This window comes from Delphinapterus leucas, chromosome 7 (genome assembly GCF_059928025.1).
Source record: "Delphinapterus leucas isolate spDelLeu-1000000601 "Yukka" chromosome 7, BTC_Dleu_Yukka2, whole genome shotgun sequence".
In the NCBI taxonomy this organism is placed as follows: Eukaryota; Metazoa; Chordata; class Mammalia; order Artiodactyla; family Monodontidae; genus Delphinapterus; species Delphinapterus leucas.
The window spans coordinates 69,175,857-69,195,713 of NC_143135.1; the positions used below are offsets into that span (position 1 = coordinate 69,175,857).

The following is a 19,857-nucleotide window of genomic DNA, read 5'->3' on the forward strand; positions in this document are numbered from 1 at the left end:
ATGAAAAAGCAGAAGTAACAACTGACACTGCAGAAATACAAAGGATCATGAGAGATTACTACAAGCAACTATATGCCAAAAATGGACAACTTGGAAGAAATGGACAAATTCTTAGAAATGCACAACCTTCCGAGACTGAACCACGAAGAAATAGAAAATATGAACAGACCAGTCACAAGCACTGAAATTGGAACTGTGATTAAAAATCTTCCAACAAACAAAAGCCCAGGACCAGATGGCTTCACAGACGAATTCTATCAAACATTTAGAGAAGAGCTAACATCTATCCTTCTCAAACTCTTCCAAAATATAGCAGAGGGAGGAACACTCCCAAACTCATTCCACAAGGCCACCATCACTCTGATACCAAAACTAGACAAAGATGTCATAAAGAAAGAAAACTACAGGCCAGTATCACTGTGAACATAGATGCAAAAATCCTCAACACAATACTAGCAAACAGAATCCAACAGCACATTAAAAGGTTCATACACCATGATCAAGGGGGGTTTATCCCAGGAATGCAAGGATTCTTCAATACACGCAAATCAATCAACGTGTTACACCACATTAACAAATTGAAGGAGAAAAGCCATATGATCATCTCAATAGATGCAGAGAAAGCTTTCGACAAAATTCAACACCCATTTATGATAAAACCCCCCAGAAAGTAGGCATAGAGGGAACTTTCCTCAACATAATAAAGGCCATATATGACAAACCCACAGCCAACATCGTCCTCAATGGTGAAAAACTGAAACCATTTCCACTAAGATCAGGAATAAGACAAGGTTGCCCACTCTCACCACTATTATTCAACATAGTTTTGGAACTTTTAGCCACAGCAATCAGAGAAGAAAAAGAAATAAAAGGAATCCAAATTGGAAAAGAAGAAGTAAAGCTGTAACTGTTTGCAGATGACATGATACTATACATAGAGAATCCTAAAGATGCTACCAGAAAACTACTAGAGCTAATCAATGAATTTGGTAAAGTAGCAGCATACAAAATTAATGCACAGAAATCTCTTGCATTCCTATACACTAATGATGAAAACCATGAAAGAGAAATTAAGAAAACACTCCCATTTACCATTGCAACAAAAAGAATAAAATATCTAGGAATAAACCTACCTAAGGAGACAAAAGACCTGTATGCAGAAAATTATAAGACACTGATGAAAGAAATTAAAGATGATACAAAGAGATGGAGAGATATACCATGTGCTTGGATTGGAAGAATCAACATTGTGAAAATGACTCTACTACCCAAAGCAATCTACAGATTCAATGCAATCCCTATCAAACGACCACTGGCATTTTTCACAGAACTAGAACAAAAAATTTCACAATTTGTATGGAGACACAAAAGACCCCAAATAGCCAAAAAAATCTTGAGAAAGAAAAACAGAGCTGGAGGAATCAGGCTCCCTGACTTCAGACTATACTACAAAGCTACAGTAATCAAGACAGTATGGTACTGGCACCAAAACAGAAATACAGATCAATGGAAAAGGATAGAAAGCCCAGAGATAAACCCACGTACATATGGTCACCTTATCTTTGATAAAGAAGGCAAGAATATACAGTGGAGAAAAGACAGCCTCTTCAATAAGTGGTGCTGGGAAAACTGGACAGCTATATGTAAAAGAATGAAATCAGAACACTCCCTAACACCATACACAAAAATAAACTCAAGGTGGATTAGAGACCTAAATGTAAGGCCAGACACCATCAAACTCTTAGAGGAAAACATAGGCAGAACACTATGACATAAATCACAGCAAGATCCTTTTTGACCCACCTCCTAGAGAAATGGAAATAAAACCAAAAATAAACAAATGGGACCTAATGAAACTTAAGATCTTTTGCACAGCAAAGGGAAGAAACCATAAACAAGACGAAAGACAACCCTCAGAATGGGAGAAAATATTTTCAAATGAAGCAAATGACAAAGGATTAATCTCCAAAATTTACAAGTACCTCATGCAGCTCAACATTAAAAAAACAAACAACCCAATCCAAATATGGGCAGAAGACCTACATAGACATTTCTCCAAAGAAGATATACAGATTGCCAACAAACACATGAAAGAATGTTCAACATCATTAATCATTAGAGAAATGCAAATCAAAACTACAATGAGAAATCATCTTACACCTGTCAGAATGGCCATCATCAAAAAATCTAGAAACAATAAATGCTGGAGAGGGTGTGGAGAAAAGGGAACCCTCTTGTACTGTTGGTGGGAATGTAAATTGATACAGCCGCTATGGAGAACAGTATAGAGGTTCCTTAGAAAACTAAAAATAGAACTACCATACGACCCAGCAATCCCACTATTGGGCGTATACCCTGAGAAAACCATAATTCAAAAAGATTCATGTACCAAAATGTTCACTGCAGCTCTATTTACAATAGCCAGGACATGGAAGCAACCTAAGTGTCTATCAACAGATGAATGGATAAAGAAGATGTGGCACATATATACAATGGAATATTACTCAGCCATAAAAAGGAACGAAACTGAGTTATTTGTAGTGAGGTGGATGGACTTAGAGGCTGTCATACAGAGTGACGTAAGTCAGAAAGAGAGAAACAAATACCGTATGCTAACACATATATATGGAATGTAAAAAAAGAAAAAAAAATGGTCAGAAGAACCTAGGGGCAAGATGGGAAGAAAGATGCAGACCTACTAGAGAATGGACTTGAGGATACAGGGAGGCGGAAGGGTAAGATGGGCCAAAGTGAGAGAGTGACATGGACATATATACACTACCAAATGTAAAATATAGCTAGTAGGAAGCAGCCGCATAGCACAGGGAGATCAGCTCAGCGCTTTGTGACCACCTACCTAGAGGGGTGGGATAGGGAGGGTGGGAGGGAGGGAGATGCAAGAGGGAAGAGATATGGGGACATATGTATAACTGATTCACTCTTTTATAAAGCAGAAACTAACACACCATTATAAAGCAATTATACTCTAATAAAGATGTTAAAAAAACATCTCAAGATAATTATACAGTCATTGCATGTGTGTAGGCTAAAAGTATTAATGTGTCCAGTGTGTAAATTTAAAATACCTGTTTCTAAAATCCTGTTTCAGCATTTCTTCATTTTTTAAAATACTGGGCCTGGGCACTTGAGAGTGGCCATGTGGTTATTAATAAGGACTCCTCAGAGCTCTGGTCCCAGCAAATGAAGCAAACATCAGCTACCCCACTCCAAAACCAAAAAGAATAGGAAAATCTTGGGAAAATTCTAGCTAAAATTAGGGTTCTTTAGGGTCCTTATGGTTCATCCTCTCCCTCTTGCTTTGGAGGAGGGAGTTTACAGGAGAGGTCAGTTACTAAGGCTCTTAGGGAGGGGACAGTTTCCCAGGCCTCTGCTCCTATAGCTGAGGACTGATTTCTCCAAGTCATGCTGGTTTAAAATAAAGACAGAACATGTGTAGAACATGTGTTTAATATTATAATAGATTGCTTATGGTGTCACATAGTTTCTATATCTGCTCAGAATTCTGTAAGAATGAGATCCAATAATTGTCTTACTGGTTGCTTCTGAATTGAATTTCAGGTCTAGAATGCCATTTTCTTTTCTATCTCTTTTTTTAAGAGTGTCATTTTCTACATAATGAAGGTAAATTAAAACCCAAATTAACTATAAAATAAAATAAAGACAGAAAATAATAACCTGTTCATTGAGTTCTGGGTGATTTCATGTACACTGTGTCATTTACATCTCACCCAGCTCTTTTAGATATTATTATTATGCCCAATTTATAGGATACAGACTCAGAGGTTAAGTAAAAAGCTAGGAAATGGCTGGGAGGGAAACTAGGTTGGGTCCAGCATCCAACTAGGATGCTGCCCCCAAGCCCCACTGCATACCTGCCAGCGGGGACAGCACTTGAAGGGGGCATGCTTTCACTTTCAGAAGACAACTGATTTTATTTTTATTTATTTATTTAAATTTAGTTATCTATTTATTTTGGCTGTGTTGGGTCTTCGTTGCTGCCCTAGTTGCTGCGAGCAGGGGGCTACTCTTTGTGGCGGTGCTCGGGCTTCTCATTGCGGTGGTTTCTCTTTGTTGTGGAGCATGGGCTCTAGTTGCGCGGGCTTCAGCAGTTGTGGCGCGTGGGCTCAGTAGCTGTGGCTCACAGGCTCTAGAGCGCAGGCTCAGTAGTTGTGGCACACGGGCTTAGTTGCTCCGTGGCATGTGGGATCTTCCCGGACCAGGGCTCGAACCCATGTCCCCTGCCTTGGCAGGCGGATTCTTAAGCACTGCGCCACCAGGGAAGTCCCCAGACAACTGATTTTAAATAAACTCCTCCTCTGATGTGTCCAAAACTTTCAGAGGAGGCTATGGCGTATGCTACCTCGAAGTCTCAGGTCTGTGATGCCCCTTAAGCATCCCTGTCTGTGAACTGGGGGTGATGAAGGCTCTCTGGGAACATCAGGTGAGGCCATGTCTGTACAAAGCACCCAAAACTCCAACACATCTACAAATATTAACAACCTCGAGCAGCGGCATTACTGCCGGGACTCTGTAACCAGCTTGGGGGAAGAAACTGCAGAGCAAGACAAAGCAAACACATACCCAAAAGCTTGTGTTTCCTTCTCATAAATGTAGGGAAGATAGAGGGATATTCAGGTGGACAGCCCATGCACGCAGGGGAGGAGGTTTAAATGACTCCATCACCACCTACATTTTCTCATGGACCTCACCCCCTCACTGCACTCACCCAAGGTCTTAGGCAAGAACACCTAGAGCAAAAGAGTGAAACGGGAGACAAATCCAACAAAGAGTAAAAATTCTGAGGAGTCTGTGGTCCAGTTATATCAGAGTGATAGCCTAAAACATACCTCCATTTGCACCCAGAAGCCCCCTTGAGTTGGGGGGTCTGCATCCTCAACACCCACGGCTGGCCCCTCCTGGGAGGAAGGTCACACCTTGCCTCACAACAGGCCCAGGAGCTGCTACCACACTCCCCACTCCCAACTGGGCACGTCTTCCATTCCCAGGGCTCCCAAGACCAGTGTGGCGTGGCACAAAAGGCCAGACTCTGGTCAGAAGGACCTGGGTTCAAATCTCTGGCCCTGTTACTTACACACCGGGTCTGTTGGCAAATTACTGCATCACTCTGGCTCTGTTTCTTGGCCTACAAAACGGGGACAGTAATCCCCATTTTCCAAAGTTGTTGTGAGGATTAAAAAAAATAATGTACCTAAAAGGTTCAATCAGCAACTAGCAGCTCTTACTAATATAAACAGAAGCCAACCAGCTCTGGGTACTAACTAAATTTCATTCTTTAAAAGAAAAAGATTTCATGAAGTTAGTGAGAACCGACCATTTTCAGAAAATTCAAGGAAGCAGCGTGGGAAAACTACACTCCCCTGGCTTCTGGAAGGTTTCTGAAACCTCTCCACCACCGGCGCACCTACAGGAACGGAGAAGTGGCTGGCATGTCTCCCTACCTCCAGACTCTTCACACTTTATAAATATACAACACGACTGACCAGAGAATGCCCGTTGCCAACCTCCTGGGCAAACAAGTCCAACAGGATTTGATCCGGAAATTAAATGTCCAGGCAACCCAGCCACACCCAGTTCAAAATAGATCTCCGTGACCTACTTAGTCTTCTAGTACCATTCCCAAAGCCAAAACCAAGCAGGCGGTGAGATGGGACCACTGACTTCCGCAGGGCCCTACACAGAATCCTTGGCTTTCCAGTCATTGGAAATGTGCACGGAAACAGTGATGGCTCAAAAAATTATCTTGGGGGTAGCCAGACAGAAGCCCTAGCTTTAAAACAGCTGATTCAAGTGGTTGTTAAAAAGCAAAGAGTCCCAAAGTCATGCTGACAATTCACCCCCCTGACCAGCCCCTATGATGCATTTTCATTCATTTAGACAAAGGGCCGCCACCTCTCTTGACAGTTGCTTTGCAAGCTACCTATCCCTCACCCTCCTAGATGTTTCTGGAGTAGCTGCGTCTTCTCCAGGACACAGTGGACTCTTTGAGAGCTGAGATCCTGTCTTCTTTATTGTGATATTCCACAGTGTCTTGCATAGCACGGTGTCTTGGTGCAGAAAGAAGCAAGCACTGCATCCACCGTAAGATGGTGAGAGCCTTCCCTCACCAGCAACAATCCTCCAGGCCCCACCCACTCCTGTGTTTGTCTCCTCAAGATTAGGGAATAGAAACAGACAGACTGGTACTTGCTGTAAAGACGAGGAAGACAGACAAAACTAGGGAAAGTTGCTGCATAGTTTCAACCACCATGTGGCTACAAAATGACCCCCTTCGTTACAATTCATGTCACTAGACGGATGTGAGTCTTGGGGAGGTTGGGGGGTGGGCGTGGACCAAGGACCTTGGCAGAGTCACATGCCAGTAAAATCCCAGAGCATCCCAACATACAGGCAGGCAATGGGACCCTATATATCACCAACTAAGCAATAGTGGAGGAAGCACGCTGATGGCCCCAACCAAAGAAAACAAGCCAAAGCAAACCTGCCACTCTTCACATCCAAATCCTCCCTCCTCAAGTCTCCGGGGTCAGCCACAGACACTCCTCCCCCCACCACTGAGCACTCAAAATTCCCATCCTAGACATTTCCTTGGTAGACCTTTAGTTTACTTAGCGCTTTTCCCCCATCATGACATTTAATCTCTGCAATCACGGGAGGCAAGCAGAACAAGCATTTTTATCACCCACTTAGAAATATGGAAATTGAGGCCAAAGCATGTCAACCACGTGGTAAAATCAGGACTGCAGCACAGAACTTCTAACTCCAAGTGCAATGCCCTTTCTCTAAAATCACCCCGCACCGTGCGCCCAGACCTGAGGAAGCCGGGTATCTAAGCTCTAGGCCACTGCTCCTTCCACTGTCCCCTACGGCTGAGCACCTGCTGGAGACAGAACTCTTAACACACAGGCCTTGCCCCCCTGCCACCCCATGTACACACACGCTTCCACGGTTCGAACAAAGACAAACAGGATTACATTAGTCATCAACCCTGGTGTCACTTATGTCAGTCACTCGTGCCCTGAGCCAGGCTCACCACGCTCCTCCCTGTAAAAACGCAAAGCCCAACCCTAGAGCTGTCAAAGGAGACACACACACGAGACACACACAGGCTTTCTGCGATCAAGCAGCGATCATGGGGCAGGGTAAGTAATCACAGACTCCAACAGCCACAAACCAGAGATCCCAGGCCTCCGAGTATCATCGCCCTGCATCCACATCCCGCCTCTGGAACTCCTTACTCTCTGTGACCTTAAGCAGCTGTGTTTCTCCAAATCTCAGCTTCCTCATTTATAAAATAAGGAGTTTAAAGAAAGGATCTCACGGTGAACGTACTTCATGCCACAGAGCTTAAAAATGGTTAAAAAGGTAAGTTTTGTAGATTTCGCCACAATAAAATAAAATATGTCAGCATTTGTATTTTTTTTAAAAAGAGAACCTTACAGGTTCATAGTGAGGATCAAATAAGAGTGTAATGGCAAGTTCTGACAGTGTATAGCACATACTGGATCCTAATAAACAGCTATTTATTATTTGTAGCAATTTTTATAGCTTTTATTATCTAGACAATACATGGAAAATGGAAACTGCCGAAAAACAGAAAGATAAAAAACCTCCTGTAATACCAAAATCCAGACACAACCACTGAAATTAAATTCTTTGTAGTATTTTTCTAATGCAGAGACATTTCTTAAATTTGGAATATATAGACAACTTTGTCGTCATGATCCGTTCTTTTCTGCCTTACCAATAATTGCAAAAACAACTCTCATGACAACATCCAGAAATAAAGGCACTTTGTTTAGCACAAGGATCAAAAGTTGCATGAAACTTGAGACGGGAACAAGGAGCTCACGCTGAACAGCTGGGGACACCTGCCCCCGGAGCCAGGAGAGGGGTTCACATCAAACCCCCCCACCTGTTCCTCCTTCCGCCTCAACGCTCACCCAGAAAGCAAGACCCTGGGGGTCTGGCCAAGCAGGACAAGGGCCGCAGGGAAGCTCCTGGAAGCTCCGCATGTGCCAGGCTCCCACTGCCCTCAGGGAGCTCCCACCGTAGGTGCAGGCAAATCAGCCCAGGACCTGTGCAGAGGGCTGCGAGGAGCACAAGGAAGGAGACACGCGTGACAACCATGTCATCCAACCCCCAGGTTAAAGATGCCCCAAGGCTGCAGGGATGAGACCAGTCTCGCTGCGGGGCCAGGAGACTGAGCTCTCAGGGTCCTGAGCTAACTCACAGATGCCCAGTTTAAAAAACCAAAACCAAAACCAAACAAACAAACAAACAAAAATCAGGGCCCATATCCTGTACTTATGTACAAGCACTTCTTTACCAAGTGCTTGAGAGCCATCAGCACAGAGACAAAGGCCACCTGGGCACAGGACAAGTAGCCTGTTCTGCGAGAACCCTTGGGGCCCTGCCTGGTTCCCACTCTTGGGCATGGCCTCTCTGCCTCTAATGCGGAATCGAGGCCAGACTCCACAGACTCCTGGGGACGCTACCTGATTCAAAGTTTCCTGTAGCGTCTGGCAAACAAGGAAGCTCTTCTGCTGTGCTGGGGAAGCACCCTCAGAAAAGACTCCGGAGAGGAACTACAGTCCCACAAAACACACTCTAACGCTCCGTCTCTAGCCAGGCACAGTCTGCCTCACTTTCATTTTGCGTGGGTGTGTGTTTTGCTGGGAGGCAGGGGTTAGTGAGTGACTGGTGCCCAAAGGCAGCTCCTGAAATCCTACAGAGGAGCAGCTGCTCCTAGCGCTGGGGAATTCTATTTCCATCTCCACTTACACGTAATTATCTTCTAAAGCGGTGCTCCCCGGAGGGGCGGCGGCGCCAGGGGCCTCCCGGATCACCTCCCTGGACGGGCTGCTCCTGGCACCACCCTCGCAGGCGGAGGCCGGGAAGAGCGCCTGAAATCAAGGCCACCCGTGGCCCGCTCCTCCGGAGCCCCAATCACAAACATGCCAGGCACTTTCCTTTGGAGGCCTAGGGAGGAAATTAAATGTGAGCCAGATAAGGAGATTCCCTTCAGCTCTGACGCCAGGGAATCCAAAGTTATGATTCCCCCCAGGACCACGCAAACCAAACTGGCACGGGCCCCGGACCATGGGGCCAGCCACACCTGGGGTGCCTTCCACTCTGTAATGACGGCACTCGCATCGCAGGCCTGAGTGTTTTTATAGCAAATGTGAATGAGAATGCGAAACTCTGCAGGCCAGTGACAAAGTGGGTGGCAGAGAGGGCCCCGGGCCGAGTGAGTGCACTGACTGCCCAACAGGCTCCTGGGCTCTCCACAGGTGCTTCTGCAAGTCCCTCCCTGCCCCGTATTTTCCAGGCCAAGTGAGGCCGCTGCCCGAGGTGGCTGACTCACCTCTTTTCACGGCATAGTGACTTGACCCACAGAAGGATGCGGGGAGCTGAGCGCACTGAGCTTGCACTGACCTCGCACTGACCTCAGCAGTTTCTAAGTCTGCCAGGGCGAGGAACACCTTCACCGTGGGCACAGCGTTCACCAGATGGCCCGGGGCTGGCGGGAAGGCGCAGCTCCCACCAGGGCTGCCACGCGTGCCGGGCTTCCCAGCAGCCCTGGCCACCCCCAGCCTTGTCTACTTTCTCTTCTTCATGCTTGTGGTTTCAGTGTGGGGAAGCGGGTGGGTGGAAAGGCATCCAGAAGGAACGGAGAACCGACTGGAAAGGGCGGTGGATCAAGGGTCAACAGAGCACTGACGTTTCAAAAAGAAACTGCCGAGTAACAATCACTGCAAAACATCGAGGCGCACGGACGAGGCACTGTAATGGCCGTCTGAACTTGGAAAAATCCTTGACGAGCTGGTCCACACGCCAACGCTGCTGTCAGCATGCTCGCAGACTCAACAGTGGCTCCCATCTCGCGGGGAGCAAGAGGCCAAAGCCTCACGAACACACACACACGACTTCCATGTCACTGTCCCCATACCAGCCTGGCAGGCGCACATGCCCACCTCAAGGCCTCCGTGTTTGCTGTTCCCTCGGCCTGGACCACATCCCCTCCATACCTCAGCTCCTCCACCCCTCACCCCTCCTCCACGTGGAAGCTCAAACACTACCTGCTCAGCAAGGCCTGCCTGCACCACCTTTCAGCACCTCACCGACCCCCTGCCCCAGGCACTGCCCGGACTTTTCAGCAGCCATTACTACCTCGCATACCGTTCTGGGTCGGACAGCGTCCCCTCAGATCCACGTCCACCTGGAACCTCAGAATGTGACCTCATTTGCAGAGAGGGTCTTCCCAGAAGTACGTAGTTAGGATGAGGACACACTGGAGGGGGGTGAGCCCTCATAAGAAAAGAGGGGCCACAGACACGGGAAAGAGGCCGTGTGGTAAGGGAGGCAAGAGAGCAGAGCTGTGCAGCCACAAGATCCAGGCACCAAGCACGCCGGCACCACCAGACGCTGGGGCAGAAGCAGGCAGCAGGTCCTCCCTCAGAGCCCCAGGGCGCAAGGGGGTAAGGTCCTGAGGTTTACGCCATCCGGTTTGTGGTCCTTTGTCACAGCGCCCTAAGAAACTAGGACACGTACCATCAACTATAAGCAGCTACTGTCTGCTGCCCCTCAGGAGAAAATAAGCTCCAGGAGAAGAAGATTTTGACATCCTTTGCTTGGTGCAAAACGCCCGACACATAGAATAGCATCCAGCTGAATAAAAAAATGTATTTGCTGAACGGCTCTTGAGTGAACAAAGACAAGCCTAGAAGGGAGACAGGGGTGCTATACCCACCCTACAAGAGGGCAAAACCGAGGGGCTAACGTCCCAGCTCTGCTCAGAGACAGCAGAGCCAGGACCAGAACTGAACTGGGACCCAGCCTGCTCCTTTGAGAAGTAACCCTGAGCAACTCCAGGTGCCGAGCAAACAGCTGCTATATGCAGCACTCCGTGAGCACACGTGTGGAGCGGAGGGCAGGCAGGGCAGGCTCCAGGCTCGCCTGTCCTCGGCAGGGCCGTGACCCCGAACCAGGGAGCTCACCGGGTCTCAGGGTCCGCATCTACAAATTGAGGGTGGATCACAAGCCAGGTCGACCTGCTCTCCAAGGAGCAAGCAAGGCTTGTTTTAATCTGCGCCGCTTCTGCGAGGCCCTCTCAGACCCCGGGAGCCAAGGTGACGTCTCCGTGCCACTGATGCACACTTAGGGCAGCACCTCCGGCACGCACCACGCGCTACTCTGAAACCTCTCTCACACCGCAGGCCACTTGATCTTGCTTTCGTAGTTCACTTCCACACACACTACTGGACTCACATCTCAGGCCTCTGCACCTGGCATTCTGTAAGCCCTGCAGTCTGCCCAGGCCCTGCCTGTGTCCTCGCCAGCCAGCTCTGGTCCTCCCAGGCCCGCAGACACCAGGCTCCTCCACCAAGCTCCACTCCCAGGAGTGAGGTTTCCTTTTGCCCACCTGCGCCTGGGCGGCCTGGGCAGCTCTGGAGCCTTGAGTACAGTCCTCCCCGCACTCAACCGCAGGTCTCTCCAGACTGGGTAAAAATCATCAGCAAACAAATCAGGGACTTCAAACGAACCTGCCGTCGTACATGCACATGCGCACGCGCACGGTCGGGGGTATGAAACAAGCACAGACAGCATCCCAGGGCCAGCACTGTTAGGGCTGTGACTAGGCAGAAGATAAAGCGTGAGCCCCAGCCCTGCCCCGCTGTGGGTTACACTTCCGTTACCTTCCCTGCACTTGAGCGACCTCAGCTCACAGCGAACTCAGTAGCAGCAGACAGCAGGCTCTGCAAAGCGCCCAACACCGTGTGCTTCTCTTTTCCTGCATCTTGAAATGGGCAGCACGTGGCCCGTTTACCCTGCGTGGAGAGCAGGGTAAGGAGCCTCAACCTCCCAGGGCTTGGAGACCTGGTCCCACCTCTGCTCTGAACGACCAGGCCCGTAGCTGCACCTCAGTTCTCAGGGCCTGGCTCGGCCTCCTCAAAAACAAAAGGGAGAGGCAGCACGAAGGATCCCCAGCACCCAATCTACTTAAGAAAAGGGAAGGCCTCTGCTCTGGGGCCTCGGTGTCTCACAGCAGGGCTGGTGTCGGAAGAGGACATCAAATGTGCTCTCCTGCCCAACCTGCCACCTTCGCCAGCTACCCTCCCACAACCCCAGCTGATCCAGGTCTGCCTCTGCCCTCCTTGACATTCGTTACTAGAGGATGTGCATTTTTACATTTAGCAAATGTAACGCGCATTCATGCATTTAAAAAACACTTATTAAGGACAGGAGGACACAAATAAGCGTAGTAGTTGCTTACAACTGCTGAGTACTCACTAGGGAATACGCTCAGAGCTTTACAAACATTACTCTCTGAATCCCCGGAACGACCCTGTGAGGTGGGTACTGATATTATTCCTGGTTTACAGGTGAGGAAACCGAGGCCCAGGGAGAAAGGATAACGGTGCTTAAGTCACACAGCCATAAACGACGGAGTGGGAGCTGGAAATGATCCTAGAGTCTCTTCACCACCCCGGGCTGCCCCTCCATCACTCCTTCTCCCTGGCCCTCTTTGAACCACAGGTAAAGGACGCTGTCATTCAGTAAGTCAGAGCCTCCCAAAGCCCACTGGGCTGCTCAGCCTGCAGGGACGGCCCAGGTGATGGCCTCCAGATGTGTCCTCTACCAGATCAGGCCCCTGGAACACCTAAGGAACCCTGCTCAGAGGCAAACCATCACAATACTCGCATAACAAACCAGGGAAGTGGGGCACGGATCACCACACTGCTGGAAGGAAAGCCCCACCACACGCAGAATCGCGCTTCACTACATGCATGGAGGCTATTTCAGAAGCAAGAGAGTCTGATTTTCCATCATGTGATCCTTATACGTTCCCCCCAGTTCAGCTCACCAGCCTGGAATCCCTGCCTTGGCTGTGCAGAACAGAACTGGTATCAACGTGCTGCTTATAAGCACTTGCTTTCTCGGGGAGAGGCTCGCAGAAAGACTCTGGCAGGTTACACCAAAATTATAGTGCTCTATTACAGTGCCCAGCCTCTGGGAAAAGCGGAGAGAACGTGAAACCAGAAGCGCTGGCTTCCAGGGCCACGTTGCCACCCCTGGCGGCAGGACACCTTGAGCAGAGCCTTGGTCCTCGGGGGCTCAGCTCCCTCATCCTCCATGGTTATGATAGACACCTCCCCCCCCCCGCAATTAAGATCCGGAAGCCAAACGAGTCTCATAGCCATACCAGTGATGGATGAAATGCCTACTAAACACTGTCCATTTCTATCACCTAGCAGAATGGCAGCCTGTGGGAAAATGGGCAGCCTCATACACTATTGGTAGTTTAAACCAGTACAGCCCTGGCGAGCACAGTGTGGGGATTTGCTGTAACAGTTTAAATGAGTAGAACCTGTGGCATACTGATTCCACTCTTAGAGAAACACACGCATGTGTGCATAACAGCATGTATGTATGAAGATATAATAGCAAAACTAATGAGTCACTTTATATGCCTATCAATGGGGGACTGACTCATAAATTATGATATATCTATACTATAAAATGTTTTGTAGACAAATTAAAAGAGAGAAGAACTACATGCAAGAAAAGATCTACAAGATCCATTATGTGAAAAGATAAAATAATGAAAGGATATATATCATGCAATCAGATTTATGCTTACAAAAGAAACAAAACTGTGTGTGTTTGCATCTGTATAGGCTGATGGAAATTACAATTAGTTAGTGCTGAGGACCCAGCAGGGAGGCGGCACATGGGGGAAGCGTGCCAGAGGAAGGAGGACTCTACATCTGCTGTTCACTTCTCCACTATTTGGATGGGAGGGTGAGGTGCAAGAGCATAATATATTCATGTACCCCCTACATCATTTAGAAAAAAGCCATCGAACTGATTTAAAAATAGCACCACAGCCACCGAAACAGGGTTTCGTGTTCTGGTGTGAAACTGACAGAGCAATCTGGACAAGTTTTGGTGCCACACTCCAAGGTCTTCCCAAGAGTGACTGATAAAGTTCAAGTGCAGTCTCTAAGCCACAGATGACAAGACTGGTTCGGGATCAACAGGGAAGAAGGGAAATGCCGGGTGCAAGGAAAACTTTGGGGTAAGCTCTGAGGAAGCTGCAAACCTGTCCTGCCCTGAACCCGCCTGGCTCCAGGACGCATTTTTCTGAGACTCTCCTCCCTCTCACCTCCATAGGATAAGAAGAAAGTAAAAACCAGATGAAGAGAGAATTCCCTTTCCCGCAGCAGAGAGGAGGCCACCTGCTGTCGCCAGCAGAGCTGCTCCCAGGCGAAGCCAAAGAAAAAGCCTGGCCAAACTCCACCTTCCTGACAAAGGCACTGCGTGTCAGGCTCCTGGGGCTGCAGGGACAGCCAAGGCTGGCAGCATGAAGCCCACCCATTCGAGTCCCTCCACTTCAGCAAACAACCAGGCCAGCCTCTATTCACATTCAACAGTAAAATCCAAACTGAACCAGGGTACAAATCAGAGGGTTCTTCCAACAAAACAGCAACAAGGTGGGATAAGGAGAGATAAATCAGTGGTATCCTGGATAAACATATAGCTACTATTTCTGCTTGTCCATAGTAACACTTCTGTAAATTCAAACATTTGATAAATACCTTTTTTGGCTTCCTAGTAATAATTAAAACAAACATGCAACCCAAACACGCACGCGCAGCTAAACATGGAGCAAAAAGGAAAACAGAGGGGCTTTGCTTAGGACATGCTGCTCAGGAAGCAGCCTGACAGTTGACATCTCCACACAAAACGCTCTCCTCCCATTAAATAGGTACCCTGTTAGTGCGCCATACTCACTGGGCATTTCAACAGTCCACGGCTGGGGGCTACCCACAGGTCAAGGAAAAGAAGTCCCATCTCGGAGCGAAAGGGGTGACCATCGAACAGTAGGGGAGCGGAGCCCTTGTGCAGTGACTCACCGCAGAGATGGCCGTGACTGCGGACACCAGGAAGCAAGCAGACCAATAAAGTAACTCTCAGCCTCCTCTCCATGAGGACGCAGCTCAAGCAAAGCCAGAACCCGACCAACTGGCCAGAGCCCAGCAAGAACAAACTATCTGAAGGGCACGGCTATTATGCACTCTGGAAAACGGACGCCTGGCAAGTTTCTTACAGACTCTGGCACTGACTAGGGGAGAGGGCACGGCACCAGCACATTTCTGATGCGGCAGTGGTGCATCCTATGATGGGGACAAGCGGACGCTAGCAACCAGGACCAACCGTGTCCCCTCGCTCTGACTCCGGTTCTCCTGAGTATGGCTCAGCTCCCCACCGAGGCTGCACCCTTCAGGGGAGGGTGTTCTCCCCTGCTTGCAGGGCTGGCCACCACTGAGAACTCGCCCACCTCCACTCCCCGTTCCCGACCAGCCCCTGCATGCTTGGTGACCACAAGTCACCCCCGCCTAGAGGCAGATCAGCCCTTGGGGAACAGCCCGAACTGAGGACCACAGCCACTGTGGTCCACTGGGTCCACCAGGGAACTGTAGGGTGCCGACTGCACCCCAGGGAGACTTCCTCCTTTGGGGGCTTTTCCCCTTCAACAGTTTCACCCTACGTTTGAATGTTCAAACCAGCACTTCTCTGAATGGGGTCTGAGAACCTGACTTCCATCCTGAGATGCTCCAGGAAAGGCAGAAACTAAGGCCAGGGTGGGTGGGCAAAGACAGGGGAAGGCGCTTTGGGGTTTTCCTCAGGCACCTTTCTCTGGCTGTCATGAGAGACCAAAGGAGGCAAATTTGAGTTTCTACAGAGATGCTTGCAGTCTACAGACAGTATCTCCACTACCCAGCCTGTGAGGATGAGAGGGGCAACAGGGAAGGGGTGAGGAGAGAAAAGAGGGCTTGACTGCTCGTTCTCTCAACCCCAGTCCAGAGCACTGAGCACCATCCATGCTGGCCCGTTCCCTCTGCTGCATCACCCCTGCCACCATCTTAACGTCTTGAGTTCAAGCCCTCATCCTCTCTCATGCCCATTACCCTGATGGCCTTGTCTCTCTTCAGGGCATTTCATAGTCCACACAGCCTACGGAGCCAGCCTTCTAAACCCCAGCCTCCGGACGGAGTCCAACCCTGGCAGGGTGGGCGCGACTTCTGCCTGCCCAGGCTGTGCCGTCACAGAGATCACAGCTGCCGCTCGGACTGTGACACACGCCACCCTGCCCCCAACTACGAGGATGCACAGGCTTCTGTTTCCTCATCTGTGCAATGGGAATAACAGGATTGCCCTCCAGAGCTTCTACAGGGGTTAATCCAAGCTGAGGAGAGCCCGGCTCTCCAAGAATGACCATGACTCTCCCTGTCCCCAAGCTGGCTCCAGACTCTCTGCTCTTCACCACCTCGCGGTGCTACCTCCTCGAGACGAATGAGTACGAGTAAACGCAGAAGAAGGCATATCCGAGATCTAAAAATGAAGGGGCATACACATTAGGCTACCAAGATGTAGAGGACACCAAAATTAACTCATTATCAAAATAATGTGAGAGGAATGAAGGGATGGGAAGAGAAGGAAACATTACTTGGGAGGAACTGCTTTTAAAATAGACAGCTCTGTGATTTTTTTTTAAAAGACTTCATTTTTTTCCAAAGATTTAGGAAGATTACATTTCAAAAGCTCACAAAGGAGACCCTTCTGGTTTTTTTAAAAAAACTATTTCTTAATTAATACCTTCAGAGGACTAAGAAGTACTTTTATAGACTGACTGAATCTTAATAAAATTCTCAAAGAAATTCTGGCATCAGTCACAACAAACACCCTCCTGGAATTTAATTTCCTTTTCCGCATACAACTTACTATGGCAACTCATTTATGATGCCACCACAGCCAGTCAAAATCTGCTTGGAGCATAAAAACTTCCAAGCCCCACAAGACAGCGTATAGCACTCGATACAAATTGGCCCCATATTTAGCCAAATCCTACATCTAAAAGAGACTTCCCCCACACCAAACTGTCCAGGTTTTACTGGCAAAGTCAACTCTTCCATCTCCTTCCCAGCCCACATCTGCACTGCCCTCCCACCTTATACTATAGCTCTAACAGTGCCTCCTACCAGCTCGAAGTCCCCAAACTCAGTATCTTTTCCCTGTCCCACAAAACGAATAAAAGAGGAGAGAAGGGCACACAATGGGCAAAGGGGAAACTAGCTACATCCATCTTCAGCCTCCTACCAGAGACGTGTCCCTTCTGGCTTCTGGCTTGGTTCAAGTCCCTCCTTTTAGATGACGGTAGGTCCTATTCACTGCATGTGCTGAGGATGGGGTGGGCAGCTAAAAGCTAAAAGAATTATTTATTTATAAGTACAAAAATGTACTTTAAAAGCCTTTCTCCCTCGAGGACAATTCCTACTGGAAGACTCAATCCCATTATCCCAAGTGCCCATGGGCGAGGGGAGAGAAAGGGCTGGATGCCAACCGTCACTGAGCACCCACTGCAACTCACAAGTGCATCTCATTTAATGCAAGGCAGATACTATCATCCTGATTTTACACACGGGGAAATCGGGCTCAGAGGGATCAGGCGATGGGCTCAGCATGTACACCAGGCCCATCAGACATCAAGACTCACGGACTCATAAGCTTTACCCTAAGCACCTGGGTGTCCCCAGGTGCTTAGGGTAAAACACTGTCCTAGGTTGGAGGGCGCTTTACAAGTTTCCACATTGCTTTTCATATACGAGATCTCATTCAATATCACAGCCCTGTAGGATAGTTAAGAATTACTTTTCCACTATTGTAAAACACTGTTTGGTTTCAAAGATCATCAGTAACTTGTGAAAGCCAGTGGTAGCACTTAGAGTTGTACCCTGTCTAAGCTTTGTTTCCTCACCTCACAGTGCCTGATCAATGGTAGGGGCTCAAATGACAACTATTATTAGCAACATGACTTTTAGTAATTTAATAGCCCTCAGCTAAAGTAAAATTTATACACACACACATATAAACTACAGATATTTTAAAGATTCAACTTAATTACCTGTTAGAGAGGATATAATTTTACCACTACCTCAAACTTAGAGATAACCACTAACTGTAGCTGCCAAGAAACGGACAGAAAAGGATTACTGAACATGATGTGGTCAAACCCAATACGGATCTTGACAGCTACTAATGGAAGAGAACACGACAGGAGCATTCAGTTATGATAAAACACACAAAAAATCCTCCTCTCCCTCCAGCATCATGGCTTGATCATGAATGTGTTTGACCCAACCATGTCATTTCAGCTCTGTGATGACCCTCAGCATCCAAAACGAGATGGCCGGCAAGTGACACAGATGTTCTAGTGAGAGGTCGCCCAGGAGGTCTAGGGAGTACGGGTGGGGCAGATACATTATTACCTTGAGCTATTTTTAATGTGCTGCATCTAATGCACTGTTTGCCTCACTTAATTTTACTCACTTGGAAAGAAACCTGGGAAGTTCAGAAATGCCAGATGCAACAGGGATCAGCTCCCCACTTCTCAAGCTAGAACGGAAAAGATGACAGAAGTGTGTTGGTACAAGGATGGCAGCATCAGTCAGACAGGAGGAAATCTATGCTACTATGGCAATGAGAGATCCTGGGGAGGTTCTTCGAGAAAGGCTGAGCCAAGACCCATCCAACTGAGCATCTACTCCAGGCTTGAAGGTTCAAACAAAAGAATAAAATTCAGGTCCACAGATGAAACATACGTAATTTTTTTAAGCACAGTTAACAGCTTTATGGTAATGACAGCTGGACAGCCATGTATACTAATTGCCTACATGAGAGCAATATCCATACTGTAAATCTAATACCAGTTATTATTAGTTTTGGGGTTTGTTTTACTTTAGGCAGCCTTTCTTGCTTCTTAGCTGTGTTCAGTCCACCCTAATTTCTTTGTAATAGGCTGAGTTTGATTTTGTGTGGCCGATCTCGACTTACAAGGAAAAAGATGTCAGTCTCCCTTAGACACCTTCTCCTGCGCCATCAGACTGTCTAGCTCTTTATTTATACCCTATTTTGCAGATAAGGAAACTGAGTTCCAGAGAGGGGAAGTGATGCATCCAAGGCCATAATCCTTGCTAATATATCTAGGACTAGCACAAGGGCTCAAGGCCTACAATGTAGATCTCCAGCTCTATCACTGTTGCAAATGACCCGGCATACTTGTGTCGTGAATACGAAGTTTATTTGGAAGGGGAAGAAAAAAAAAAAAAAAGCTAACATGAGTCATCTCCTTTGTCAAGGGGCACCACACAGATTGTTCTAATAAAGCATCCAGCATCTCCAGAACCACTTGTTTCTGAAATAGCCAACCTCAGCCCCAGAGAATAAAAGGCCATGTCTTATGCCCCTTCAGGATACCCACGACCCTGTGAGCAGACGCGCTGCAGGGCTTTGGGGATCTGCTAGCCCAGCCCAGGGAATCCAGACGTTGCCGGTACTGGAGAGGGAATGGGGTGGGTGGGTGGCTAGGGGAGGGTCAGAGTTGCGTTTTCTCCCGGCAACAGTTATGATTTCATGCAGCCCAATCTTACTCCCCTGCGAACATTTAAATATCCCATCCACTCAGGGGTCCCTCCTCAACTTCCCCAGGACAAAAGCACTGCAGTCTGGGAGGTGAATCTGGCAGACCCGGAGGGACGGTATTTGACCCAAGCCTTAGAGGAAGCACCGCTCCGCTCCCTCCTCCACCAGTTACTGGAACTCCCCACCGGATCTTCAGACGCCAAGAGGAGTCCCCCACTCTGAGCCCGACCCCTCTTTCAGCGTCTGCCCCAACAGAGGCGCGAGGAGGCAAAGCCCACTGCCCATCGCTCTACCCCGCCACCCACTCGCCTCCGGTCCCCCCAGTGGCCG

General features: G+C 48.3%; 1 protein-coding gene across 1 annotated transcript in view; it reads right to left on the reverse strand.

The window, feature by feature from the left end:
• LOC111167955 (uncharacterized) overlaps positions 1-19,857 on the reverse strand; it is an 87,585-nt gene that overhangs the window by 48,266 nt on the left and 19,462 nt on the right. The gene's annotated exons all lie outside the window — the stretch shown is intronic.